The 17,922-nt window shown below is 43.7% G+C and overlaps 1 protein-coding gene across 6 annotated transcripts in view; it reads right to left on the bottom strand.

The window, feature by feature from the left end:
* WASHC1 (WASH complex subunit 1) overlaps nt 1-11,615 on the bottom strand; it is a 42,234-nt gene extending 30,619 nt beyond the window's left edge. The window contains exons 1-2 of one of the 6 annotated variants that reach the window (XM_032107733.1): nt 10,002-10,162; nt 8,023-8,103 (exon numbers count right to left, since the gene is read on the bottom strand). The gene's annotated coding sequence lies outside the window, so the exon portion shown is untranslated. The other 5 variants (XM_032107735.1, XM_032107736.1, XM_032107732.1 and 2 more) reach the window with 5 other exon arrangements.
* Nucleotides 11,616-17,922: the final 6,307 nt, after the last annotated feature.

The following is a 17,922-nucleotide window of genomic DNA, read 5'->3' as shown; positions in this document are numbered from 1 at the left end:
TTCCTTAGTAACTATCTTGAAAGAAGCCTCCTTATTTTAGAATCCTTTCACATCTCAAGCCTAACCAGTCACTGAAATGTTTCAGTTGTGTGCAACACACACATGAGAGCAGTATGCACACTTTTGGATACAGCTGGGCCAGTACCACTGCTCTATAGCTCAGCCAGGAGACGATCACCCATCACTCATGTTTCCATCCTGAGCCTTGCTCACCTCTCCCTCAGTAATTCCCAAAAAGTCTGTCTCTCATGTCTTTACTTACAAAAATAACAAAAAAGTTCCTGGGACATGGAAGAATATAAAGACAAAAAAAATCCATTTCTCTGAGCACATTAGAAATTGCAAACTCACAAATACATTACTGTTAGGACATTCTGAAGAACGAACAGAGTAGAGTATCCATAAAGTTTTCTAACCCAAACTCTACTGCTAGGTCTACATAACTCCCTTCAAAGTTGTTTCCTCTGTGTCTCTTCCCATTCAGGCTGTAAAAAACACACAGTTTACAGGTGCTCATATCACACAGAGCTCTGTACCTCTGTATAAGAAAATATTCAGTAAGTTCAGGAGAAGCAAAACAAAGGAGGATCAAAAAACAAGGTATCAGAAACAGACAGGGATATCTCAGGATGCACCACATTCCCTCTGTGGTACTTGGAAGTCTGCAGGAGCTAGTCCAGAGAGCACTGCTGCGTGCAACCTGCATTCCTGGCTCTATGGCAGCACAGGCTGAGAATAACATAGAAACACAGCCCACACTGGAGAAATTCACAAGACAGGAGCCTAAAGAGATAGTCACAACATAAACCAACAGTTTAATATGTGAAAATTAGAGGGGTCTTCACATATTCTTTCAATTCCCTATCTTGCTTCATAAAATGAAGAGATAACAGATTAGACTTGCCCACAGCCATTTCTGTACATTTAAGAAACACCATCCATCCTCTCCAAATTTGTCCTTCAAGATGAAGGGTAGAAAAAGTACAGTAGGGTAGAAAAAGCTTTCTGTAAATGTGATGTGGCTGTTATTTAAGGGTATTCTTTTTGGGATGGGGGGTTTACTGGGTTGTTTTGGGGTTTTTTTTTGGTGGGTGTGTTTAGAAATGTATCATATGCTATGTAGAAGCCTTTCCACAGCTAACAAATTTGCAAGATCAAGCCCAGCCATTAGAGAGCTGGCTCTGCTGCCTGTCTAGGAAGCCTAGACCTATTTCTTTTCATGCATCACTGGCAGCCAGACTCTGCATCTGAACTCTTTAGCGGCAATGTTTGCACACTGATTAGTCTTCTTGACTGGGCCTACTCAGCAGACAGGAAATTATTATTTAGAGCTGTAAAACATACAAGTTAATCTGAGAGGAGTACAGCTAATTTTGAGACAGCAGTTTTTGATCTGCTGACCACAATCAAGCTTCAATCCTTTTCCTTTCAAATCTACTATTTGACTGTCACCACGGAATAAAGCGAGCAGATAACACAGCAAGGACACGGCTGTGAGTTACTCTGGCCCCAGCAGCAAAAAGAATTTATGATCCTCCCTGCCACTGGCCACAACTCTGCTGTTGCATCAGTGCTGCTGATGTTTGAGATGCCTATTTTTAACTCAAATCAGTTCAATGACCCAATTTACTGCAGCCAGATAAACAGCTGTAATTGTCCAGTCATGAAGCATAGTAGGAAGCAGGGGCAAGAAGGAAACTTCTGAAACTTGCCTCACTATCTAAACCTGTGTAAAGGTAATCCTGAGAAAGCCAAGCTTTTCACCTCTTGAGACCAAACGAGACTATACAGCCCCAATATGATCTCTCAGATCTCTCACCAATTCTAATTCTCCTAGTGACCTTTCTAAAACCAAGCTCAGTTCAGCTGCTGACTGACAGATTTTCCCACTCGGGAGCAGCACTCCTCTAGCTTCCCCCAAACCATTTCTTTCCCTGCAGTCAGAAGCTACAGACTGTCCTTCAGGTCCCACTGCTGCCCTGCAAAGAGAGGAGCACCGAGGACTGGGCAAAGCAGGAAAATTCCTGGATGCTCCTGCTCACACTGTCACAGTTTGTCTGTCAGTAAACTTCACGTTCAGAGGTTCTCAATGAAGATGCTCAAACGAGCTTCAGAGTCTCACCTTTCCTAAGAAAACCACAGTGGAGAAATACGGCAGACTCTGGAAACTGCTGCCAGACACAGACACAAGAGATAATTCCTTCTGTGCAAGAGAACAAGTTCGAGATCTACAGCAAGGAGGAGGGAAAACAGCAACAACTAAATGACTAGACTTGGGCAAAATTCTATGCTACAGCTGCTATTTGTTACCTCTTAGGACCAAAGTAATTGGAGAAATAAGCCAGTTTTACAATCAATTTGAGTTAGGGCCTCACCACATGCTTAGAATAAAAGGAGAATTGCTTCACATAACAGAGAGGGACTGTAGGAACAACGAATATTTTAACAGAGAAAATTCAAAATATTCCCAGCAGAAGCCAGGAAGGAAAGCAAAGACTGAATGTCACTTAGTAAGACTGACTCTTCCTTTATCTCAAACTCCAGTGCATTGAGAAGGAAGCAGCACATTTTCTTGCCATGCTCCACTATCAGAATTAGTACATTAAAAAAAAAAGTGAGTGCTGCATGTGAAAATATGTCAACTCTTCTACCCTATCCAATGGGTGCCAAGCCTTCATGTAACATAAACAGCAAAGGTGCAAATAAACTGCTTATACCTTACACATGGAAGGGACTTTTAGCAAAGCAACAAACTGGTTCCAGCATCACTCCAGAATCTTACAAAGGGAGCTGGTGTGTTTCAGCAGGAAGTACAGCATGCTGGAATTATGACAGCTGATATGAAATACTCTGATGCTACAGTGAGAAATGGACACACATGCCCAAAGCAAGTATGAGTCATAAAAACAGATGTCAGATCACCCAAGAGATGTAATCATGAGTGGTGTGACCACCAACGGGTCGCACAAAGCAGAAGAAACAGCAATATAGAGCTTTTATTTTTTTGTAATCAAAGAGGCTCTGGAAAAGAGCTGCAGCATCTGGGGGCTCCAGCCATTCTTTATTCAATTATTTTTTCTATGTCAACTTTCATGATCAAGACAAATAAGCTCTGATGTTATATAATAACCTCATTTACCTTATTAAAGTGAAAACAAAGAGAAAAAGGTTGTTTTCTCACTGCACCACCTGCTTCCAAGTGCTATGTCCTGATTTGGAAGTTCTGACTAAAGCTACTGACTGCTCAGATTTGCACTTCTGCCTTAAGCTGTCTGTGCCTTTCACCTCCGGCAAGCTGCTCCAAAGCTCCTCAGGGCTGGTGGCTGTCCCTCTGCACTCAAAGCTGTTCTCTCCCTCTCAGTTCCAACACTCATACTGGCAAAAGCTGAGAGAAACAGCAAGAGTGGGAAACAGAATCAGTCTCCACCAGACTGTCTTGCCTTTCCAAAAGACTTAAACCAGGCCAAATACAGGCTGAGCACTCCAGGGTTTTCAGGCATTTGGAACCAAGAACTGGGCTTACTGTTCACTCACCACAGCCAAGTCTAATACTCAGGGATATGTGAAGCTCTGCACCTGGAAAAGGAAGTATACAATTCACTGTTCTGGATAGGCAGAGAAATACTCCACCTGCTTTGCTCACCTCTCTCCATAAGAATAAAACTTCTTACGTTAAGGCAAGCTCAAAAGAACTTGTTACAGAGCAAACAGAGTTTGTAAAAGAAGCAACCTTTCCTAAGTTCCTTAGAAAATACTGCTCTATGGAGGACTGACCACTGGGATAATTATCTAAAAGAAAACAACCCCACAACCTTAAAATACCTTAGTTTTTCAAAGGAACATAAACAAAGGCAATATTAAGAAAATAGCCTGGCTGCCCTCAACACAGGCAGAATGTAAAGCTATATACAAGCACTTACCAGATGTGTACTTTGCTGTGAAAATAAAGGGAGAATAAGGCAAGCCATCAACAATACCTGCTTCCTTAACATGTTTCAAGAAACTAGAAAGAGCAGGCTCAGGGGAGAAGAGGGATTAAATACTTTGAAAAAAATCAGTGTGTATACTTCAAAGCTACAAGGGCTGCTTTAGCAATTACTGTGCTGCTGCTTCTGTCACTGCACTGGAAAGGCAGCAAGAACTAGAGGCCTTTAATTCCCACAGGCAGTAACATCTCCAAAAAGAAGTGGCAGGCTGTCTCTAACCCTATGTCTCTCTTTTGTAGGATCCTAATAAAAGATCAATGCCTTGTAGCCACCTGTGAAGACACAGAGATCAGCAACATGCAATAAAACACAGGTCTGCACATCCCTCACCACATACCACTACCCAACTACCACCAGTATGGTTCCACAGTGGGAACAGACCAAGCCACAAATAAACTACAGGTTAAGATTAAACACACTGAAAAGATGGACTAGACAGGCTCTGGGCATAGCTTATCAGGAAGTGCTGTTTCCTCTGACAGAGGAAAGTCACATCAATAACTTGGTTAACGGTGAGAAGTCATCCCAAATTCTTCACCGAGAGTAATTTCTTACATGTAATACTTTCTACCATGTTTACCCGGACAAACATTTTCCCACGGTCAAATCTGCTGGCATATTCAAGTCATGCCTTGATTGTTCTGGAGGCTTGCCTAGAGGCTATCCCAACGAATACCAGAATTAAATCCTCCAAGGAAAAAATATGAACAATAAAGAAAGATAATTACATCACCTTGTCCTCCAAAGATAAAGCACACTCATAGGAGTCTACCAGCTGCAAAACCAGACAACTGTATTTAAAAAAGAGACTTGAAAAGCTAGAAAAACAAAACATGTCATTGCACATGCTCCTCCTGTTCAGGGGCAGGATAAGGCAGTGTGTGCACATACACAGATGTAGACACTGAAACAAAAGCTAGTAATCGCTCAAATGCAGCATAAGAGCCTACATACAAGTCCTATTATTTTGCAGGAAAAAATCATTCTGCCCTGTGTTGACATTTGCAGGAGGGGATGAAATTTAGTCCTCCAGCAGAGCACACAAGAGGTAACTATCCTGGATAGGAGAGAAGGATACATTTCCAGAAGTGAGATAAGAGGTTCACCACAGTCCCTGTGCTAATCCAACTTTACGGTTTTTTTGGGGAAGCAAGGTGGGGGCAGGAGAGAAGCACTTCAGCAAGTTAAGAGGATGAAAAGTCTATTTATATTTTTTAATTAACCATCTTCTACAGTGTTATTAAGCAGCAATCAAAGATGCAGATGCTACTGATTTGATTGGCAAGAAGTACACTGTGCTGAATATTAAGGAACTCTGCCCCTATAAATAGGTCTAATCACCATCTGAAGGCTGGAAGGCAGTGATGAAAGAAAGCATTAATAAGACCCTAATTAGGCCCTGTAGCAGGCTGTACTCCACCAGGGTGCTCATGTTACTAGATGTCTCTTATAGTAGTGCCCTCAAACTCCATTGTAGATGTTACTGCTTTGGTCTCAAGACCTCTAGTAGCTATTTTAGACAAGACTGGGGTTTCTTCATCTTTGGAGCACTTGGCATTGGCGAGGATTTTGCCTCCAAGTGCTACTCCAGGAACCAAAAGGCTCTCCATTCCAGCTGTCCCACCTCGCCCACTCTCAAGGAGTGAATTAAACTGAGGAGCTGGAGTTCCCCAGACACAAAAACTGGCAACAGGTGCTGGAAAGTGAAAAGCTTGAGAAGCCATCATTCTCCCTCCCGCTCAGCAGCAGGAGCACACCTCTGCCACATCTACATCACAAAGTTACTTTAGCCACAGCTGTAAAAGCCATTTCTGCTCCTCTCCTCCAGCTTTAGAGGGTACTTACTCAACCTCAGTCTTTCAGCCTGTCCTTACAGTATAGCATCACCTCAGAAGAACACCACCAACAAAAAGTCCACTTAGAAAACGAATCCTACACGGCATCTCCTGCTCCCACAAGTGCTAGTGATACGGGACTACCTGAACAGCCAAAACCTTTTCAAAAGGAGGCAGTGTCCCAGCACACCATGGCCCTGCAGGAGCAGTAGAGCACTGAGGAGTCTTGACAGTCAGCAGGACTACCTAAAGAAAAGCACTGGCCTGTCAAAAATCTGCTTCTGAAAATGTGAGCCCAGCATTTAAGGCAGCCCCTTCTCAAGAAGCCAGGGCCTTTGTGTCTTTGGCTTAGACACTTTGCTTTGAAAGAAACAGTACCTGTGGCAGCTACTATAGGTGAAATCTGGAGACTCTCCCTTTCCCTAAAAACTACTTAGAGCCACTTAGATTTGTTGGTTTGTCACATACTGCCGTATTCCACTTAGGCTTAAGAGAAAGAATCAAAATTTGAGACCTCAGAGCCCAGCTTTACAATAGCATACGGCAACTCCTTGGCAAATTGCAAAATACCTGACATTTAAAGATGGATCACGTACAAACAAATTATATTGACTCTCCAAAAGGGAGAATGCTATTACATTACTTTTTTTTTAAAGAGAATCTGAAAAGTAGAGACTTGAAAGAATTTAGAGGTGCACTTCAATCCTGCCAGCTCCATAAGCTAAGACTCCCTCTAAGCCACTACTGTCTTCAGGACAATCTTTCCCCTCAACACAGAGCTCTGTTTTGTGAAGCACAGGCAGCCTCCCTCACCGCATCACCTTGCTGAGAAGGCCCTGTCCTCTAAGCACAGGCTGAAATTGATTTCCTCCAGCTGGATACATAAAGCTCATTTTGACAGACAGATGTTGATGTCCAAAGTTAATCAGATAATCCCCTCTGCGACTGCCACCTTTGGCTCTCACCACTAATGGAGACAATCAGACGCTCTAATGAACAATTGATCGATTCTAGGGCAGCATATACAACTGACCACAAACACTCTGCTAATTGCCTGCCTTCCCTTCCTATCACCACTTATTACAAAAGAAGCCTAAATAAATAGCTTAGCTACACCTACTATACAGACATCATAAGTAAAGCTGAGGGTCCCATCCCAAACATCCAGACACAGCTCTTTCTTCGATTTCCTAAACGGGGCCACTTCGGTTTTGTATGCCTGAAGTGCACAGAAGCCACTGGCTATGCAAAGTCCTCTAGAGAGCCACTTCTCTGCAATAAGTTCTCTTAAACAATGGAATTGCAAAACCGGGCTAACTGGAATGCTGCCGTAGACTCCCTGCAGAATGTTTGGAGCTTCTCATTCTCACTATCAGCCCACAGGAATACTTACTTCCAGAAACACAGCACTTAAGAAAAAAAAAAAAAAAACCAAACCAAAACTAAAAAACCCAGCTAGTTTTTCCCTCTAGTTTCCTGATACAAAATCAGCTTCACCCTCCTGCAGAGGGACCTTAGCTGCAGATCTAACCACTGACACATCTCACTGCTACAAACCCTAACTCACAATGTCCCGTTTTTCACCTCCACATTCAGTACCCTCTGCTCCAAAGTTCTGGAGTTTTACAAACCCCAGGCTCCACATGCACCATTACAACAAATCCTTAGACATTTAGTTAAGGAAACAACCAAATCAAACTTGCAATCACATCAGTTCCTGCCTGTTTTATACATTCAAAAGCAAAGGCAAAGGTTCCATTTCTAGAAGATGACAGGAGGGGAACTCACCAAATAAGGAATGTCTTCAAATCCGTTCACATTTGCTAGAAGGAATATCCCTACAGAGTGGCCTGACTGACAGGAGCTGGCAAAAAGATGGGTCAAAAAAATGACACCTGGATGGACTATTTTCTTGGAAAGGTTATCTTGTGAAGGGGTCTAAGCAGAGCTGATTAGCTACAGAAACTGCTTTTCTGAGTGATAAAAATGTTTCCCTTCAATCTCTTACACCACAGCCATGGGAAACATAACAATTTCACACATAATCCACTTCTTCCTCTGCACATTACCTTCAAACTAAAAAAATGTTATGAAAAAAATCTGCTTTGCTTTCAGGATTACCTCAGTACTATTTTTCCCCAGCCCTCAATTTCTACCCTTCCCTTTCACTCCCAAGCTGAGTTTAAAGTGACTACAGTTACCTGGTATTACTCAGAAGCCAGATTGCAGAGTAGTTCCCAGGAATTACCTACTTTCAGTTTTCTGGCCCATGAACTCCTGAGCTGAGAGAAGAGAACAGCACTTTTTATCTGAAGGAATGAAGATTTAAAACTCAGTTTAAATATCCAGAGTGATAGAAGAAGGACAGATGCTAAGAATAGCAGCCTGTGCTGCTCTGGGAGTGCCTCAGGCACTCTTCTCCCTCAGGGCTCTGGAGGTGTGGCTGTCTCCCCCCCATTCAGCACATCCCAGGAATACAGATATAGATAAATCAGGCAGCCTCTACATCCCAGCTTTACTACTCGGACAAGACAAACATAATGAAATATCAGAATTTATCAGATAACCTTCCTAAAATAAAGTCTAAGCAAGGGACAGTTGACTGGAGCACCTCTGATTCCCAGAAAACTGTCACGCAGAAAAGCTTCTACAAGGACACGCCAAAGCCACTTTGCTTCCAGGCCTTGCCTCTGGCAAGAGCAGTACTCTCCGCTCCGCTTCCTTTCACTGCTCCAGGAAGGCTCCGTGTTTCAGGGAATTGGCAAGGAATGGGAGCAGTTTTAGCTTCTACCTCATCTGCTCCAGGATAGGTCAGCCCAGACTGCAAATCACTGCCAGCAACACCCACCACGAAACCTCCAAGAAATAAAGAGGTCATTCCAGGCAAACTCCCAACTGACATTTGCCTCAATCACGTGAAACGCCACAACCACAGTCAGCACTACCCCACGCTCCTTATTGGAAGCTGCACTGTGACTTGCACAGAGTCAAGAATTAGCCTCTTCTTTGGAAAGAGGCCTTTGGGAAAATCCAGGTGGTATTCACCCATTCAATATCTGAACAACATTTAATACCTAAAAAAAAAAAAGAAACCCACAAAAACCCCACAAACAAATAAAAGAACAAAAAGGAGTGGGGAAAGCTTATCACAGGAATTCCTGTTGATTACTAAAATAAATACTATCAACGACCATCACTGCTGGATGTGGAATCACAATGCTCTCTACATCCATCAGCATCCTTTCTTCATGTGCACAGTTAGGTCTAGTAGCCCTGTGGTCTTCTTACTGCTGGCCATTTCATTCTTTATTTTGAACAAAATTTTTATTTCATTCTTTAATTTGAACATAGGAAAAGATTATTCCAATAACTGCAATTTTCACATCAGCGTTTGGGTTCACTTGCAAACACTGACAATATGTGTTTATTTCACAAATCATTACAACAGCACAACTACTGGCCTGGGAGTGTACTTGGAATAGTACAAAACACCCAAACCCCATCACAAGCCATTAGCTGACTTCCTGAGGAAAAATCACATAACTCACAACACAGAATCATGTCTCTCTCAGACACCTCCTTCTCTTTTTTTTGTTCCTCCCTTCAGGCTGCAGCATCTCCTGTCTGTCCCTGCGGGGTACCTGATCTACACTGAAAAGAGGCATTGTCCTTGTCATTCCCTGGAGCACTGTGTGGAGCTCAGGAGTCCTGTATGTCACTGCCAACTTGAGGTTTCCATGCTCCATGCCTGCCTGCCAGATTTCCCAATCCATGTCATAGCTCAGCACCGAATGGGTCAGGTTAGAAGGGACCTCGGTGGGTCATCTGGTCCAACCCCCTGCTCAAGGAGGGCCATCCCAGAGCACATGGCACAGGATTGCACCCAAACAGTCCTTGAATATAAACGAGGGAGACTCCACAACCTGTCTGGAAAACCTTTTCTCGAGGCTGAACAGGCCCAGCTCCCTCAGCCTGTCCTCATAAGAGAGATGCTCCAGTCCGTAAATCAACTTTCTCGCTCTCTGATGGAGCTCCATGTGTCACATGCCCTGGGGAGCCCAGAACTGGACACACACTCCAGGTGTGGCCTCACCAACACTGGGCAGAGGGGCAGGATCACCTCCCTTGACCTGCAGGCAACGCTCTTACTAATGCACCCAGGATAAGAAGTGCAACGAACCACTTTCCGACGCTGCTATCCTTTCTAAACAGCCGCTGCTAAGGTCTCCTGCCCGACAGCTGGCGGCGCTCCCGACGGGCGGTGCCTGCGGCCCTCAGACGCGACGGGCCGCAGTCCCGGCACAGCCGCCCGCGGGGCCCCGCTCGGGCCCGGGGAAGGGCACCCACCGGAGCCGCGGCTGCTCTCCGGAGCAGTTCCCGGAGCAGTTCCCGGAGCTGTTCCCCTGCCCCGCCCGGGCCCTCCCGGCGCTCTGGGGAGCCGGGGCTGGGGCTCGGCCCCGCCCCCCGCGCGCGCTCCCCGCCGCGCCGCGCGCCCCTCACCTGCCGCCCGCGGCCACGCCCCCGCACCGCGCCACTTCCGCCCCCACTGCGCGTCACTTCCGCCCGGCCAGGGCGCCCCCGCGGGGCCGCGGTCCGAGAGGAAGCGCCGGAAGCGTGGGGTGTCCTGGGCTGGGAGGGAGCGCGGGGATCACCGAGTGCAGCTCCTGGCCCTGCGCAGGACAGCCCAACAATCCCGCGGTGTGCCCGAGAGCGTTGTCCAAACGCTTCCCGAGCTCCGTCAGGCTGGTGCTGTGCCCAGTGCCCTGGGGAGCCTGGTCCAGTGCCCAGCCACCCTCTGGGGGAAAAACCTTCTCTGAGACCCAACCTAAACCTCCCCTGGCACAGCTTCGGGCCATTCCCTCGGGTCCTGTCCCTGGTCACTGCAGAGAGGACACCAGTGCCTGCCCCTCCTCTTCCCCTCTCAGGGAAGCTGTAGCTGCAATGAGGTCTCCCCTCAGTTTTCTCCGGGCTGAACAGACCAAGTGCCCTCGGTCGCTCCTCGTAGGCTTCCGCTCCAGACCCTTCACCATGCTCCTTGCCCTCCTTTGGACACTCCCTAATAGTTCCAGCCCGACTTCTGCACCTGGATGCTGTTTTGCTTCCACGTTATCTGGCACAAAGCATGGCAAGCAAAAGGGGGAATCTCTGACTCACACTCCAGTGCTCATGTTTAGAGTTGGGCAATTTAAAAGCTGATTTACCGAATGCGGAATTTTAAAGAATGTTGCACTAGTTTGCTATCGTGTTGCTTTCACGCTTCCCTTTGTGCACACATTGAAGCAACCAAGGTCTCCCAGCACAAACGCTCATGAAAAATGAATTGCGAGAGTACATCTGTAAACATTAAACCCACACTTTAAAGGGCTATGTGCTGCACATGACAGAGGTATTTGAATGCTTTCCCACTTAAGGATCAGAAACAATTTCTCAAAACTTATGTAAACAGTTACAACTTCACACTATTTGAATAGCAAATACCAGCTTTTGGATGCACCAGGGAACACTTGTGATTGATATGTAGCATTAAAAGCGGTGCACAGGGGAAAAAAACGAGGCAAGCCTCTTCAAACAGGGAATGCACTTGAAGACATCAGCACCCACTCATGCATATTCAGCTCAGGGGAAAAGGGTACATTCATTACATAAATTACCTGTTGCAGATTGTTTGCTCAGTTCCACTCTTTTACAGTGGGAAGTGCAGACTGAAGTGGGGGAGTGATGTTGGACCCAGTGGAGTTGCAAAGGAGATCAGGAGCCAGCAGCAGCAGCAGCTTCCCTATTTCAGAGCCTGCAGGAGGTGCAGTTCTTGCCCTTGTGATGTTTTGATGACGGGCCTGGTAAGACCTGTAAGTATGGAAAGCATAAGGGCATGAGGCCTGAGCACTAAGGATCAGGGTAGGAGCTATTGAAACTCTCTATGAGGAATGGAAAATCCTGCCAAAAACTCAAAGCAGACAAAAAAATCAGATCTAGTGTGTGTGGGTGCCAGGACCTGTCAAAAACAAAATGGGGAAGCGGATGTAAGAAGCAACAATCCAATCTATTCTGATCCATTTTTATTTATATACTGCTGACGGAAAGCCCTCCAAGTGCTTTTTGCTGCTTGGTGAAATCCAGTTCAAACCATTTACAAAATATAAGAGAAAGCAAGAGATGATGGCAGGCTGATGCAGTCCCTTCCCATGTCCCCCTCCCAACATGAGGAAGAGGAGCCAGTTTGCAAAATCCATCATTAAAGGACAAAAAGAGAGCTAACACAGAGAGAGAAAAGGAACACTAGATCATGGGCTGGGTGGGCAGAGCAGCAGGGACCCAGCAAGTCCTAGGTGAGAAGCAATAGCAAGGTAGCACTGGACTGGATAAAGCACTAGGAGGACTCTGGTAGTGGGTGAGAGGCTGTAAATGATTGTGAACTCCTGGGTAATGTTGTCATGTATCAAACTTCTTTCCTGTGCAGACAAAACCTGTCTAACCAGGCACAAGTAAGTGTGGACAACAGCACAGAAAGAATCCGGAGGCAAATCAGGAGAGCAGGTGCTTCACACAGTGTTTAATTCAACTGCAAAGGCACCAGTCTACATCTGGCTGCGTGGCTTGGCTCGTGGAACTGGCTGGTGGAGATGGAGGAACATGATTCCCAGCCAGTGGAATACAGGACACAATTTTTTCTGTCTCCAGAACAATGTTTACTGGGTACATTTAATAACCTTTCACTGGCTATTTTTTGTCGTCCTGAGGACAGGACCCTTTTAGTTCAGCAAGGACTGCTCTCAAGGAGTCAACTGGCACCTGTCACCACCAAGCTCACCCCACCTTGCACTGGCAAGTTCCAGCCAACAAAAAGTCACACACAGTATCCTTCTCCTCCAACAAAAGGAGCACTACTGTTTAGAGACTTCTTCTGTCTGTTAGCTTTTCCATCACTACAGTATTCAAGTGCTTCCACCCTGTCCAGAACTCTTGCATAAAAGCATTTTTTTCCTGTAGGCTAGACCCGTTGCGAATATCTATACACAAATTGATCGCTCATCTATTGTTGTGTCACAGCCACAAATTCGTGCGCAGCAGCCAATCCTTTTAGATTCACATTGTATCTGAGCTCATTTTCATATTTCTGAAACTGCATTTTCCCACCAGAGTGCTTTTTCTAAAGTAAAAAAAGATGCTTTTTCTGAAGTCAAAAAAAGGCAAAACACTCAACCTTCAAAACATTCAATTAACTTTCTTTTGTTATCTTTTACTGAGCAAAGTCACCTTGGGCAACTAATTAGTGCCTCAACTTTTCTCACTAGAAAAAGGGAAACAATAATATTTTTCCATCTTTGATATTTTTAGGATGGAAAATGTTTCTGCTTAATATTTATTATAATGTTTTATACCAAAATTTAATAACATAAAACTCAGAACCTGAAGCAAAAAAATAAAAAGGGAAGGTGAGGAGAATACAGAGTGCTGCTGTGGTTGTATTTTGAAGGTGCTGGAAATTCCTGTAGTCTGTTGAACAGCGTTTGTCAAACGTTGAGGCAGAATTGTCTGAGTTGCTTTTGCACAAGGCCGGAACACAGATCAGCTGTTACTCCAGACATCCCTCTTGTTTTGGGGGTTTTCAGATTTGAGGGATGTTTTGCTATTGCAGTTGGATGTAGGATTGAGCTCACCTAACCTTTAGAAGTGTTTGGAGCTCAGGTTTTGCTTCAGGTCTGACTCTAATGCTTTGCTTGTAGCATTGCCTTAGAAGAACAAGCAGGAAGGAACATCTGTCTCTTGTTCTGTGTCTGGTGATAATTAGCACCTCGTCTGAGTGCACACTAATGATCAGTATATGCTCACAAGATGTTGAAACAAGACAAAACTAAACTGTGTATTGTCATTTGGGAGTGAAAAGTAAAAGGCAAAGTACCTTTATTTCCCCATGACGTATAGATGCTCTAACTATAACATTAATATCTGCATTACCTCTGAGGTATTCTTACTGCAGGGAGTTAAAATAAGGGCCAAGTGTAGCCCCCTTTCTTTCTGCACAAGTTCCCTTCTGACTCAGATATCTGGAGACACTTTTTCCACACACTTCCTCACAAACATGTGGCTTTCCTCTTCCCCTAGAAGTGGGGCTTTGGGGTACAACGCAGTGGAGAGGAACAAACTAGAGCGTGAAGTTGATAGAAGTACCATACCTGTACCCCCTCTTGACCACTCTTGTTCCTTCTCCTCCTCAACCCCTTCTGCTTCTACACTTTCTCCCTATCACCCAAGCCTACTGCTCAGCCCTGGAGTCACAGCTTTAAACATCACTCACCAGCATCACATTACTTATTCCTCATGAGTGCCAGAGCGCTTCTGATGCCCTGTGCCTGCACTGCCCATCAGACTGTAAGTTCTCCAGGGCACAACGTGCCACAGTGTTTCACGTAGGGCTCAGGCTGAAGCACTCAGGCAATGCTGGGAAAAAAACCCCCATGATAAACAACGAAAATGCAACTTCTTCAGTGCAAACTTGAGTATAAAATGACTCCTGTATTACTGCCACGGGTTAAAATGGTACCTCTCTGTACGACTGCACTGAACTAGTGTCTCTGATGCACCTTGAACTGGTTGGTAAGGAAAAGCTGGATTGCAAAGTTCTCTGGCTTAAGTGTCGCTGGGAAGACTCTTAGCTGTGAACTCCAAAATGCCGTTCCTCACATTGCATCCACACAGTTTTGCACACTCACAGGCATAGCCTTTGTTGACTTAAAAAACCCCCCATGTTTCGGACATAAAGGTATATCAGTGAAACAAAGGTAACAAAAACAGACCACAAAGAGTAGAAAGTCCCTGGAGAGGAGCATGGATGAGGACAGTGTTCCATGCACATTCTTTTATTCTGTATCTCCTTTCCACACTGCCAGAGCACCCCCAGCCCTGAGAGTCCTGAGTGGGGCTGATCTCGCTGCCCACGTGAGATCTGTGGGAGCACAGCACAGCAGTGTGGCTGCAGGCTAATGCTTTTATTTCTGTAATGTGTAATCCTAAGAGCATGGTAACAGGAGGTAGGGATCAAATCCATGTTTCTTGCATAACTGAACAGAGCATTCCCGCTAGGCTACCTGGCAAGAGCTCAAACCTCCCATACCAGGCCTTTATAAAAAAATAAATGAAAGAGAGAAATATTAAGAACAGCCATGGCTAAGAGAAAAGCAACAGGTATTCTAAGGTCATCCATTTAGCCATGCTCTCAACAGGCCCAAATGACTTGTTTGGCTTTAAAGTCAACACATACAAGACTCACAGAATCTGCAACATTCTGTTACACCCTCACATTCTCTAACAACCATGTACACAATTCTATACTCACAGTCTATAACACCCAGCTATTTGCCATGCAGACCCAGCTACCATTTCATATTCAAGCCAGAAGTCAGCTATCCAAAGCTCCTCCCCTTTGTTGCAGCCACGGACCCCATTGCTGGCTGTCCTTCTGTGGCCATAACAAAGTCAGGAGTTGTCATGAATTCACTAACTGCCCTCTGACACATGAAGAGGGCATGACCCCAAGGAAGAAGGAGCCAGTTACAGCTCCCAGCTAACATGTTAGTGAGTCATCATGAAGATCATTCTTCTTTTGATTCTGACATCCATTAAGTTCATTTAGAACAGTGTGAGTGCTAAATATTAGAGGTTGCTTCCAAAAAAATTGAAGATTGATACATTTTTTCCATCCTGAAAGGCTCAAATAAAATTCAGCATTCTGATGAAAATTCACTGCACTCCCTACCCAGCTTTGGACATCACTTTTTAAAAAAATTCTTCTGGACTTTTAATTCCTAAAAGGAGAAGAAAAAGGATGGAATTCTCAATAACATTTCTTCCTTTTTATAAAAATAGCTCTTTTAAAAATTAATATTTTTCAAATCACGTATATTTAAAGTAGGAACTTTAATAGTATTTTATCAGTTTCCAACATTAGCTTCAACGTTTTTAAATGTACATTTTAATGCTTCAAGACATAAGTTATTGCTGGATACAAACTAGGGGATTTCTGAATATATTTGGAAAGTTAATAAAAAGAGAAGCATGAAAAGAGATGCAAGACCCTACATTACAGATTAGAACTAAAAGGAACTGGAGAGAAAGATGTTCTATTAAAAGTCTACTGAAAATATTAGTGTGTACTAAGACATTCTGACAAATGCTTGTCTGAATAGTGACAGCAGGACACACAAATCATTTTAGGAGAGTCTGTTTCCAAACAGAATAATGAGAGGTAAAAGCATGGGGGGAAAAAGAAAAAGCTTTCATTAAACAATTTATTTTCATTATTGTCACCATCAGTTAGGATTCAGTCCTGCACCATTTAATTGTACTTTTGACATTGCCTCCTAAAAACATATTTCAGAAAATTAAGTAATATGTGGTTAAGAAAAATTTGCACTTAAATGGAATTTGCACTTTAATAAAAGCTTGTTCCTCCAGAGTTAGTTTCAAACTGGAAAAAATTTTCCATTTTTTCAAACATAAAAGCTAAATAACAGAAATCAATATTCCCTGGGAATGAGACTCACACCTGTGAGAAGTTCATCCAAATTCCTTGTTGTCAATAGCAAGCTCCTGTTTTAGGATTTAAGAGGATGTTCAAATGGTTGGTTTGTGCAAATAATTGATTATTTGATTTAGTTGTTGAACCAAAAAATTAAACTCTGCTTTTTTTCCAAAGACATGCCCAAAACATAGTTTTCAGTGTATTTGGTAAATAATAAAACCTCCATAGTTTCAGGGTGAGTTATTTGCTATTTGTTTGGTCAGAACCAACATTAGTTCTGTAACCTTTTTTTTCCAGGTATGTGCAATAAGAGCAAAGGACTAGATTCATAGAAGAACCTAGGCATTACATTCAGAGATTTTTTTCCCAGTTCCTACTCAAATGGAATTTTAGTGAAAACTCGAAATTCCTACCTGAAATACTTTCTTTCTGAATGAGCAGTGAAATACATGTTAAACAATTCCAATGAAGCCATTAGTTTTGCATTTCAATCTTGCAGATGCTTTGTATTGCTCTCCAGTATTCACATGAAGCTATTTCACTTCAAAGCTTATTGTGTGAGTCTATTATAATTCCTCTGTGCTGCAGGCCAGATTTCCTGGTGGTCCTTAAGATTATGCCATATTAACTGCCTTGTAATAGCTGTATGCCAAGGTGCCATGTTAATTCCACAGGATTTTTCTCTAGAAACATGAATATTTTTTTGCATTTGTGTTGTAACATCAGGTCCCTACTTAATTCTAAGACCTACAGATGTAATCTTTCTTTTCATTTGCAAAGCAGTAGGATATATATCTCCCACTTCAGCCTTTAATTCCCCTTCCATTTTAGAGTGATGTGAAGAGGCCAAAATAATAGTGTGCAACACAACATCTATTTTAACAGCATTTTGGTCATTGTTTCATAATAAAACCAGTGTATTTGTTTAGTAAATACTTCTATCAGTATTTCTACATGCTAGCTACACTGCATAGCTCATTAAAAAAAAAAAAATAGTAAAGCTAAGCATCTATAGATTACTCCAGGCTTTAATTTTTTCCTGTTCCTGGGAGAAGACAAAGGGCTTAGAAAAAAACCAACCTGAAATGTTGTCCTCATTGTTTTAAATCTCAAAAATATTCAGTGAGTGCATTTCAAATTCACAAATAATTTTTCATTTTTCATTTTGACAAATGAACAATTTATGACTACACCCATTTTATCATGGCCTTCAGTTGTAGGTGAGCACATCCACTAAAATGAGCCAGGAACCAAGGATTTTCATTAGGAAGACACGACCACAGCCAAGCTCCCAACCTCCCAGCTCAGGCTGAGCTTCAATCAACAACAAAAGACATGTTCTCAGAGCTACACAGAACATGAATATGAACAGAACTGAGTCCAGAGCATCAGGGTTGAGCCCAGAAATCCTGCAAGTTTGTTTGAGGAGGCCTCTTTGTCTATTTTTATCCAAGTGTTTTGCTGCCAGGCAGAGGTGCTGAGTTGGATTGCTGAAGACAGGCTGCATCCTGCACTGAATGGTGAGACAGGACCCGTGTCCTCTGCCTGCAAGGCCTTGGGGCACTCCTGCCTTTAAAGTGGG

Source organism: Corvus moneduloides, chromosome 4, assembly GCF_009650955.1.
Source record: "Corvus moneduloides isolate bCorMon1 chromosome 4, bCorMon1.pri, whole genome shotgun sequence".
Classification (NCBI taxonomy): Eukaryota; Metazoa; Chordata; class Aves; order Passeriformes; family Corvidae; genus Corvus; species Corvus moneduloides.
This window is presented reverse-complemented; position numbering and strand designations above follow the sequence as displayed.